The sequence below is a fragment of the Macrobrachium nipponense genome, chromosome 1 (genome assembly GCF_015104395.2).
Source record: "Macrobrachium nipponense isolate FS-2020 chromosome 1, ASM1510439v2, whole genome shotgun sequence".
NCBI lineage: Eukaryota > Metazoa > Arthropoda > Malacostraca > Decapoda > Palaemonidae > Macrobrachium > Macrobrachium nipponense.
In genome coordinates, this window is record NC_087200.1 from 3109769 (window position 1) to 3121467 (window position 11699).

General features: G+C 41.4%; 1 protein-coding gene across 4 annotated transcripts in view; it reads right to left on the bottom strand.

Moving 5' to 3' along the window:
- The window catches only part of LOC135219098 (bromodomain-containing protein 7-like), a 339758-nt gene that overhangs the window by 195442 nt on the left and 132617 nt on the right, over positions 1 to 11699 (bottom strand). The window lies entirely within an intron of this gene.

Consider the following 11699-nt stretch of genomic DNA (forward strand, 5'->3'; position numbering starts at 1 on the left):
GCTGGGAGTTCACGGATCAAGGCGTTGTTTTGTTTACAATCGCTACGCAGGCGCGCAAGCGCGAATTTCTTTCTTATCGCACTAAAAAGTATCAGTGACACATCTCGGAAATTATTTCGTCACTTTGACATAATTATTGCACCATTTTAAATTATCCTTTACATGAAGTATTATATATGAAAATGTGCGCAATTTCATGCACAATACAACTAAAAATACTCATGATTGTAGCTTTTATCAGTTTTGAAAATATTTTCATATAAATAACGATAAGTGCAAAAAATTTCAAATACCTGCCGGTCAACTTTGACTCTAACAGAAATTTTGGGTCGAGAAACGCCAATTGGTAAGCTAAACAAAACTCTTACATTATAGTAATATTCAATCATTTGCCTTCATTTTGCAACAAATTGGAACGTCTCTAGCACAATATTTTTGATTTATGGTGAATTTATGAAAAAACTGTTTTCCTTACGTTCGTGCGATAACTCTTCCGATAAATTTTTTCGTGCGATTGTCTAATGGTTTGCACCTTTTAAATTTGCCGTTACATAAAGTTTTATATATGGAAATGTGCGCAATTTCATGCACAATACAACAAAAACAACCCATGGTTGTAGCTTTTATCAGTTTTGAAATATTTTCATATAAATAACGTTAAGTGCAAAAATTTCAACTTTCGGTCAACTTTGACTCTACCGAAATGGTCGAAAAACGCAATTGTAAGCTAAAACTCTTATATTCTAGTAATATTCAATCATTTACCTTCATTTTGCAACGACTTGGAAGTCTCTAGCACAATATTTCGATTTATGGTGAATTTATGAAAAAAAAAAAAATTACGTTCGTGCCGTAACTTCCGAAAAAATCAGAATTTTTTTGTGCGATTGTCGAAATGTTTGCACCATTTAAAATTAGGTGTTACATAAAGTTTTATATATGAAAATGTGCGTAATTTCATGTAGAATACAACTAAAAATGATTGAAGGTTGTAGCCTTTCTCTTTTTTTTAAATATTTGCATATAAATCACGATAAATAGAAAAAAAACCACGTTCGGTCAAATTTGACTACCGAAATAGTTTGAAAAAACGCAAATTGTAAGCTAAAACTCTTACGGCCTAGTAATATTCTGTCATTTTTCTTCATTTTGAAACAAATTTGAAGTCTCTAAAACAATATTGTGATTTATGGTGAATTTTGAAAAATATATTTACCTTCACTCCGCGCGCCGATTCGCGGCCGCAAGTCTCCGAAATACGTACATGGCATTATCCTAATATTTGCTCCTTTTCATATTAGCCTTTTTATAGAGTTTCATATATCAAAATGTGTGCAAATTCATGAAGAATACAATAAAAAATAATTGAAGGTTGTAGCTTTTTCCATCTTTGAAATATGTCCATATAAAAAAATATATATATTAAAATTTCGACATTCGGTCAAATTTAACTCGTCCGAAATGGTCGAAATCTGCAATTCTAATCTAAAAATCTTACTGTATCGTAATATTCAATCATTTGTCTTAATTTTGAAACAAATTGGAAGTCTCTAGAACATTATTTAGAATTACGGTGAATTTTTGAAAATAACATTTTTTTACGTCCGCTCGTTACGAATTCGTACATCATTTTGTGATAACATTTTTCCGGTGTTGCTTTTATTGTTTTACAATGTATTATATATCAAAATGATCGCAATTTAGTGTACAATACAACGCAAAAAAAGGAACTGGTTAGCTTTGACCGTTTTCTGCACAGCGTGATTTGAATACAATTATGTATGAAATTTTTTTTTTTCGCTACCATATATCGCATTATTTACATATGATAATGATATTATTTTTCATTTCTGATGGTTGCATTCTAAACTTCAGGCAATGACAAAAAAAGGAGCCAAAAATGAACTCTTAATCTTCAAAAGTACGCACGCTGTAATTTTTTGAAAAAATTATTTTTTCCACTTCCGCGCTCACTCCAAACCAGGCCCGGCATACAGGAGACGTTTTGATTTTTAGGGCTCCGGCGTAAGAGGGTTAACATAAACTTGGCGTCATAAGCACCATAAATTGCAGAAATTAGTTTAATGGTGGTTTTCGCTTATCAGAACCTCGCCGATAACCGGGGACTGCCTGTATTAAAAATAGATACGCTAAATTCACTTATTTCCTCAGTTTTGTGTAAGTCTTGTCACGAGTTTGGAGGGTAAATGCATGCCAGTGGCAACAGTGGTTAAATGTGAAATAAAATGCATTATGCAAGATCAAATTATAATTGGAATAAGATATCATTAGAATTCGAAATTCATAGTTTTCATTCTAAGTATTCAAAATCTTAACTTTTAATCATACAAAAATATAGCATAGGTACTAGGTATCTAGCACACTGGCACCCCTAAAAATTCGCTAGGTTTCCACCTGGCACATCTCGAAGAGCATCATCATTTACCATTGTTGTAAGGAAAGTGTACCAGCGTCCATGGGTACCAATGTTTTGCAGATTTAGCACAGGAAACGGGCTGTTTGTTTACACAAGTGACTACGCAAACATCAAGATGGCGTCAATCGTCTACATTCACGGTGTTCTAAGTAAAAATTTTGAGACTGTCATGGCAGTAAGCTTGCACCTCCGTTTAATCGGAAATTATGCCATTTATTTTGTAATTTGGGAGAAAACTCTTACTTCAAGAGGAGAGTAGAGGTCAAGTCACAAAATAATGCCATAATATCCGATAATGAAAGTCTAGCCATGTGTAGTGCTAACTCACCTCCAGGACGCTTTCAAAATTTTTACCTATAACACCTTACATATAGAAGATGGACGCCATCTTGATGTTTGCAGCCACTTGTGTAAACAAACTTCTCATTTCCTGCGCTAAATCTGCAAAACATTTGTACCCATAGACGCTGGTACACTTTCTTTACAACAATGGTAAACGATGTTGTTCGAATTGCAGCTAAGGAAACTTAGCTAATTTTCTGTGAAGAAAAGTGCGCTGAATATATTTAAATATTTAGTTGAACACTACAGATTCCTGAGAAAATTTCAACGCTTTTGCTGTGAACATTAGCTAAGATGTATTTTTTGTGTTTTCCTATTTTTTTTTTAATTAATAGAGGTATATTACATACAGGTAATGTATATTACATACATAATGTAAGGTTTGTATATCATAATGGTGTTTTAAGTAATAATTTTGGAATTAGGACTTTTATTTAAGTCATGTATGTCATGAACTTTCTTGCAGAAAGTGGTGACTTAAATATGTACACAATAAATATCTAATTAGTTTTCTAGTTATTCATGCGGATTTCATCAGCTATTCATGCAATTGTTATAATCGTAATGCTCATATAATATCTTTACTATTCACATTTTGGATATGTGAAGATGTTTGATTGCTTGATTACCATTGTAGTGTGACGCAATCGCCTCTGCTCCCTGGGCAACTTGTCTGGTTTTGCACCGTAAAAAAATAATGGGGCCGAATTTGCAACAGTCAGATTTTGTGATTTATCAATGTAATATTAACTAATTTCCTATGATATTATAATTTTCTGATATATTTTGTAATTCATCCTTTTAATATTAAATGAGATAACCAAATATGTTTGAATTTCTTAAATTTATAGTAAAGGCTGAGTTAAGAGATGAATATACTGTACATTCCACTGATATATATTTACATTGCAATTTCCTCAGACTTTCATATCCCTAAAACTACTCAGTTGGTACATCTAATTAAGTGTTACACTACACAAGTATTTCTCATAATTATACAAATATTTTTCTTAATTATTATAGAGTGTGGTACATTGTTTGATATTGTTTGATACTGCAAGATTGGGCGAGTCCGGACGTTTTCCAAGTTTTTCTTATCACCAACTTTTGTTATTTTATCTAGAGCAGATGTTAAGTATTGTATATATAGCTGGTCCACAAGACTTTTAAATAAACAAAATTTGAGAGCAATTTCATCATGCTAATAATACATTAATTGGTGTCTGAATTCAACTTTAATTTTGGGTAAGTTCGGACAGTCATTAAATTATGCTGTAGATAGATCATCTATGCCTCTGCTTTTTTCTGGACACAGCTAGTGTGAATTCGGACACTTTTAAAGTTTCAAAAATAGATTCTCGGCAATTTGGTGCTGATTTGGACCAAATTGCCGTAACTTTTGAGATATTACTGACATGAGAAAATATATTTCTTCCTTTGTGGATACTTTATTTCACATGGTAATTATATCAACAAAAAATGGCTCAAAAATGAAAGTAATATAATAATAGATGATCAAAATTGTTCCTTACTTCTTTGGCAAAACAAAATAACTAAATCTCCATTTGATATAACTAACAAACACCATGACGCATTATTCTAATGCTTAATGACAAGAATTGACAAGAAATGGTTTCATTATCAAAGACAATGCTGAGAGAAAACAAAAGAAAACACTAATATAATAAAATAAAGGCATTTGCTTAATAACAATGCATCGACGTATGTGTGAAGCTCCAGTAATGTGGCAACAATGATTTTGCCATTCTTAGCATGCAAACATTAAAGGTTACATTTATTTCTGGCATACAGTTATTCAAAAAAATCAAAATACTAATATAGACTTAAATCAATGAAAAGTCCTGGAAAAAAAAAAATTATAATCCACTTTTCCGTAGTCTGCTCCGCTATGGCTTTCGGCAGCCAGATGTACGGCAAGGTTAGGAACACTGGATTGTATCTATTTTAGAAATATCTGTAATTTTTCGGGGTAATTTGGTTGCAAAAAAGGGGTAATAGACATGAATTAAATAAACATTTTGAAATAAACAAAGTAAAGTTGAACTAAATATTGAGTAAAGTAAACAATTAAGGGAATAAAACTTTGCAGAGTCGTCTGCTACTCGTAACTGTGTTGTGGAGTGCGCACTTAGGAACCAGGAACAGCAACGTGGTTCAAGTGCAATATGGAGTGAATTAGGACCAAAATGTGTATAATAACAATCAAATAAGCACTGTGGAGTTTCAGTTGTGATGGCAGTAAGGATAAAACCACCGATTACAAGGTAAAAATGAATTCAGTTAAAACCATGACCACGGGAATAACAAGTTTCATACTTTCACTAATATAGGCAACAAAATGTTGTTTTATTGTGCTGATTACAGCTGCAATCTTGAGTAAGATCAATAAACGTTACATATATACGCTAACATTGTTCAAATGAGTGCTGGGAAGGCTGGGAAAGATGGTGTCCATCCGTGACTAGACCTGTCCAGCCACACGATAGCCGCCATATTGGATTTCAAAACTGCCTTGAAAATGATATTGTTATGATACAATAAAGTTTCATACATACTTACCTGGCAGATATATACATAGCTATCGACTCCGTCGTCCCCGACAGAAATTCAAATTTTGCGGCACTCGCTACAGGTAGGTCAGGTGATCTACCGCCCTGCTCTGGGTGGCAGGACTAGGAATCATTCCCGTTTTCTAATCAGATTCTCTCTTCCACCTGTCTCCTGCGGGGAGGCTGGGTGGGTCTTCAATCGTATATATCTGCCAGGTAAGTATGTATGAAAATGTTATTGTTAGTATACAATAAGGTTTTGTACATACTTACCTGGCAGATATATACTTAGCTATACGTCTCTGACGTCACGACAGAATTCAAAACTCGCGGCACACGCGACAGGTAGGTCAGGTGATCTACCTTACCCGCCGCTGGTGGCGGATGTAAGAACCAATCTCCCTTCAGCCAGAATTTTTCCTTCCACCGGTCTCCTGAGGGGAGGCTGGGCGGGCATCAACGTATATATCTGCCAGGTAAGTATGTACAAAACCTTATGCATACTAACAATAACATTTTTGTACATGAACTTTCCTGTCAGATATATACTTAGCTGATTGACACCCTTGGTGGAGGGAAAGAGACAGCAATATAAATATGGAAAAAAGGGGAAAACAACACTAGTTGTAGGATGTAAAAACAACCTTGGTTCTTACCTGTTTAGGCAGAAGACTTCGTAGTTACTGTCTATGAGTCTGCGTTGCCTTAAGAGCTTCAGCGAGGGCGTGACCTACAGCTGACAGACTCTTTGGGTCTATCAAAGGGATTTGGTTGTCCGCTTACTTGATAGAATCCGAGCAGGATCTGTCAACGGGGATTCGCCCACTTATATGACAGAACCTAACCACTATCATTGCAAGGAGCTCAAACATACACCGATCACCTAACCAATCTAATCATTGTTAGCACTACGAAATGAAAAACATGCCTACCCGCATGTTCTTTCAAACAACCAAAAACTTACAACCTAACAAGGGGAAAAAAAAATATATACTACTAAGGATATGTCTCAGCTCCCTGCCCCAGCACCGAATCCGCCGATACGTACGGGCCTAACCGAAGCACTTTTCATACGTAATTTGACGTCTCTCAGATAGTGGTTGCAAAGACTGAGTTGCAACGCCAGAATGTTGCCTTCATAATATTACTCAGGGATATGTTTTTGTTAAAAGTCAATGACGTGGCAATAGCTCTTACCTCATGAGCTTTGACCTTAAGAACTTTGTATTGACTTTCCTCACATATCGCATGCGCTTCTTTCACCAGGCTTCTGATAAAGAAAGAAAGCGCATTCTTCGAAAGTGTCCTCCTTGGATCTCTTACAGAGCACCAAAGGTTGACATCATTGCCCTTAAGTTTTTTTTCTTTCTCTGTAGATAGAATTTCAAACTTCTTACTGGGCAAAGAGACCTCTCTGCTTCCTCGCCTACTAATGCAGACAATCCTTGTTACTTCAAAGCTCCTAGGCCAAGGATTTGAGGGGTTCTCGTTCTTGGCTAAGAACGAAGGAAGGAATGAACAGATAGCTGCATCTCCTCTGAATCCCACATTTCCTTCTAGTGCATGGAGTTCACTAACCCTTTTTGCGGAAGCCAATGCCATGAGGAAAATTGTCTTCTTCGTGAGGTCTCTAAACGATGCAGACTGAGGCGGTTCGAACTTATTGGACCTCAGGTAACGTAGCACTACAATCCAGATTCCAAAACTCGGAACCCCTGGAGAAACCTTCTTGGATGTTTCAAACTATCTATTAGATCATGAAGGTCCTTATCTTCTGAAATGTTTAAGTTTCTGTGCCTAAACACTGCAGATAGATGCTACGATAGCCTTTAATGGTTGATACCGCCAATCCACTTTCTTCCCTAAGGAAAAGTAAGAAGTCTGCTATTTGTGTCACAGAGGTACTGGAAGAGGAAAAGTGATGGTTCCTACACCATCGCCGAAAGACGTCCCACTTCGATTGGTAGACTCTAAGGTAGAAGGCCTTCTTGTTGCTGCGATAGCCGTTGCAACTCTTGCCGAAAAGCCTCTCGTTCTGACCAAACTTTTGACAGTCTGAAGCCAGTCAAGATCTAGAGCGGGAGGTTTTTTGTGATACCTCTCGAAGTGGGGTTGTCTGAGCAGATCGATCCTCTGTGGTAATGTTCTCGGAAGATCTACTAACCATATCCAGTACCTCTGTGAACCATACTTGTGCGGGCCAGAACGGGGCTACCACGTCATCCTTGCTGCCTCCGATTCTGCAAATTTCTTTAGAGTCTCTCCCAGTTTATCTTGAATGGAGGAAAAGCATACGTGTCTAGACCCTTCCAATCTAGTTAGGAACGCGGTCTATCGACACTGCCCTCGGGTCCGATATCGGAGAGCAGTAGTTGGCTATCCTCATATTCTGCTGTGGCGAGAGGTCTATATGAGGTTTGCCCCAAAGCTTCCACAGGTCCTGGCAAACATCTTCGTGCAGAGTCCACTCTGCCGGCAGGACTTGATCTTTCCTGCTTAGGAGGTCTGCTCTGACGTTCTTTTCTCCCTGTACGAACCTGGTAAGGAGACAAATCTTCCTTTTTTCTGCCCAAAGCAGAAGTTCTTTTGCTGTCTCGTACAGGGAGAGAGTGAGTCCCCCCTTGCTTCCTGATGTAAGCCAGGGCCGTGGTGTTGTCCGAGTTGATCTGAACTGTTGAAGCTAGGACGTGGGGCTCGAAAGCTTTCAAAGCTAGCCAAACCGCCATCAGCTCCTTCTTGTTGATGTGCCAGGTCACCTGTTCCTGTTCCAGGTGCCTGACACTTCTCTTGAGCCGAGCGTCGCTCCCCAACCTGTTTCCGAGGCGTCGGAATAACAACACTTGGTGGGGTTCGGAATGTGGAAGGGACATCCCCTTCTGCAAACTTGAGAGGGTTGGCCCACCAAGAGAGGTCCTTCTTGATTTCCTTTGAAATCTCGAAGGAGAACTCTAGGTTTTGTGAACGACACCTCCAGTTTCGATGGAGAAAGAACTGGAGAGGTCTGAGGTGCAACCTTCCTAGAGAAAGGAATTTGTCCAACGAGAGAGTGTCCCCAACAACTCATCCACTCCCTCGCTGTGCATACTTCTTTCTCTAGGAAGGCTTTGACTTTCTCTGACCCTCGGGCTATCCGTTCTGGAGACGGAAAAGCCCGAAAATCCAGAGAAGCCATCCGAATCCCCAGATAGATACGATCTTGACTGGGGATCAACTGAGACTTTTGAAAGTTCACCAAAAAGTCCCAGAGAAACTTGCCATGAAAAGGGTCTTTTGTAGGTCCTCCAAACATCTTTCCTGAGACTGCTCTGATCAGCCAGTCGTCCAAGTAAAGGGACACTCTGACTCCCTCCAAATGTAGCCATCTTGCTACATTTTTCATTAGGCCTGTAAAGACCTGAGGGGCTGTTGAAAGGCCGAAGCACAAGGCCCTGAACTGGAAATATCCCCCTTTCCTACCCATCATGAACCTGAGGTATTTCCTTGACGAAGGATGGATAGGCACATGGAAGTAAGCGTCCTGAAGATCTAGGGACACCATCCAGTCCCCTGGCCGAAGGGCCGCCAACACTGAGGATGTCGTCTCCATGGCGAACTTCCTCTTTTCTACAAAGAAATTCAGGGCGCTTACATCCAGAACCGGTCTCCATCCTCCTGAGGCTTTTGGAACTAGAAAAAGGCGGTTGTAAAAGCCCGCTGAGCAAGGGTCGCTCACTAGCTCTATAGCCTCTTTCTCGAACATTTGTTCCACTGCTTGTGTTAAAGCAAGGCTCATGATGGGATCCCTGTACTGGCCAATAACTCCCTCGGAGTCGTTGTCAACGGTGGTCTTTCCGTAAAAGGAATCAGATATCCTTCCTTATTATAGAGAGGGACCAGTTGTCCGCTCCTCTCTTTGTCCAGGCTTCCGAGAATCTTAGAAGTCTGGCACCTACTGGTGTTTGGAGGACTACTTCCCTACTTCTTAGCTCTGACAGAGCGTGAGAAGGATCTACCTCTCTTTGAAAGTTCTATACCTCTCGAGGTAGAGGCTCTAGAAGGGGGGCCCCCTCGAAAGGGCTCCTGTCTAGCTGGAGTCTCTTCTAGTCTTTGTCTGGAAGGAGGAGGTCTTAGGCTTCCGTGCCGACTGTGCGAGCATGTCCTTAGTCGCCTTCGCAGAGATAGATCCTGAGATGTCCTGGATTATCTTTCTTTGGAAAAAGCAGAGGCGAGAGCTGCGAATACAGGAGAGAGGCTCTTTGGGCATGCGAAACAGACTTCGTCAGAAAAGAGCAGAAGACTGATCTCTTCTTAAGGATCCCTGCTCCAAAGAGGGAGGCTATTTCGCTCGATCCATCTCTAACTGCTTTGTCAATGCACGTTAGAACACTGTTTAGATCTTCTGGCGGAAAAAATAGCATCCGGGTTCTGAGTTTCTTCTTAGCCAAGACCCCAAAAGACCCGTCGCAAGGAAGTTGAAGACTTGCCAAGACCTCTAAACATTCCCTTCAGCAGGTGGTCAAGCTCGTTCATAGCCCAGGTCGTTTTAGCCGACAAAAAAGAGCCGAGCGTCGTGCTGCATCCACCAGAGAAGAGAAGTCCGCATCCGCCGATGAAGGAAGACCCAGACCTAAGGGTTCTTCCAGACCTCGTACCAAAAATCCGAGTCTGCCCGTAAGCTTGGAAGGAGGGAATAAGAAAACACAGTTTTCCCTTTCTCTTCCCTTAGAAAGCAGCCAATCACCAACACCTCTCAAAGCCTTCTTCATTGAGATGGTTGGCTTCATCCTCACACAAGAGGAAACTTTCGTCTTCTTCGAAGTCGAGAATAAAGAGAGGAGGAGAGGAGGAGCGACGGGAGTAAGGGAGTCTCCAAACTCTTGAAGAAGTAGATCTGTAAGGATCTGTAGGACGAAACTGACGAGTCCTTCACCAAATCCTCTTCTGAAGGTTTCAACTTCATCCACTGAAGAACCCTCCGCTTCTTTACGAGTGCAGTTAGCCTTCTCTAAAGAAATGCGCCTGTCCAGAGAGTGTCTAGTAGTAGACTGGCGCCTATCAGGGGAAGCCAAAGTTTCTGGAGAGCTCCTCTCGAATGAGTCCTTCCTACTCTGATGAGTGCTTGCTCTTTGCTCCTTAATCCTACTCCAGAATTCCGGGCTTCCAAGGGGGAGCGCCTTGCTAGGAGAGAGAGCTACTATGCTCAAGGCGCTTCTCAGGCTCCATGCGCCTGTTCAAAGGAGAGCGGCTGCCAGGCGAGCTGCGCCTACCATGAGGCGAACGCCTACTAGGCTCTTGGCGCCTACTTACAGGAGAGCGAAGGTCTGGAGAAGGTCGCTTACTAGGAGACCGGCGTCTACCATGCTCCACAAACTTCGCACCCGACTTGTGTGTCTCTTCAAAAGGTAGTCTCCCAGAAGAGACATATCTTTCAGGCTCTACGCGCCTGTCCTGAATCGAGCGGCTAAAAGTAGAGCCGCGCTTATCAGGGAGAAACGCGCCTATCAGGAGAAAAGCGCCTATCCTCCGCACCACGCTTGGGAGCGGGAGAGCGTCTACTTGGGGAGTAGCGCCTACTAGGCTCAAGGCGCCTAACATAAGGCGAGATCCTGTCTCTAGACGAATCCATCAAAGAGTAGGCTCTCTTATCCGGGGAATGAAGGATCTTCGTAAAAGAGCGCGAGGACGAGGCTGTACGCCTGTCTTTAGACGAACGCCTACTAGTCGCTAGATCCCTTCCTACTGGAGAGATGTAGTCACCAGGAGAAAGCTTCTTGGGCGATTGATGCCTGGAAGACGACAAGCGCCTGCTGAGGGAAGAGCGCCTCCTTCCATCCGCTGATAAAGGAGAGAGAACCGACTCTGACTGAGACGGTAAAGACAGGTGAAGGAATCCTAGACTTCTTGACAGGGAGAGAGACGTCTTTCCGACGCGTTCCTCCTGCCAAGGAGCCCGCCAGTGCCGAAAATCTGCGCTTGCAGTCCCGCAAGAATTCGAGCTGGAGATCTTGTAAAATCCTCCACCGGAGAAGAGGCTCGAAGCCTACTATGAGGCGAGAACTCCTGCTCCCTGCCTGGGTTTCTTGATCTCTACTTCCGGCTCTTCTGGAAAAACTTCCGGGCTGGAAGGAAAGGAGCCAGGCGCCTTCCAGGCTCTCTTCAGCGGTCGTGAAGAATCCGAGGCGCTCCATCCTCTTCTAGGTGAAGGTGAGGAAGACGAAGAGAAGCATTGGCGCAATACCTCCTTCTTCGTGCGAACAAGGGCAGCCGCTGGGTACGAGCATCAGGATCTACCGAGGGACGCCTGATCGGTGGGAGTTCTCCCTAACCTTCCTGCGGCTTTTTGACTTTCCTCCTCCACTGGGACTGGGAGT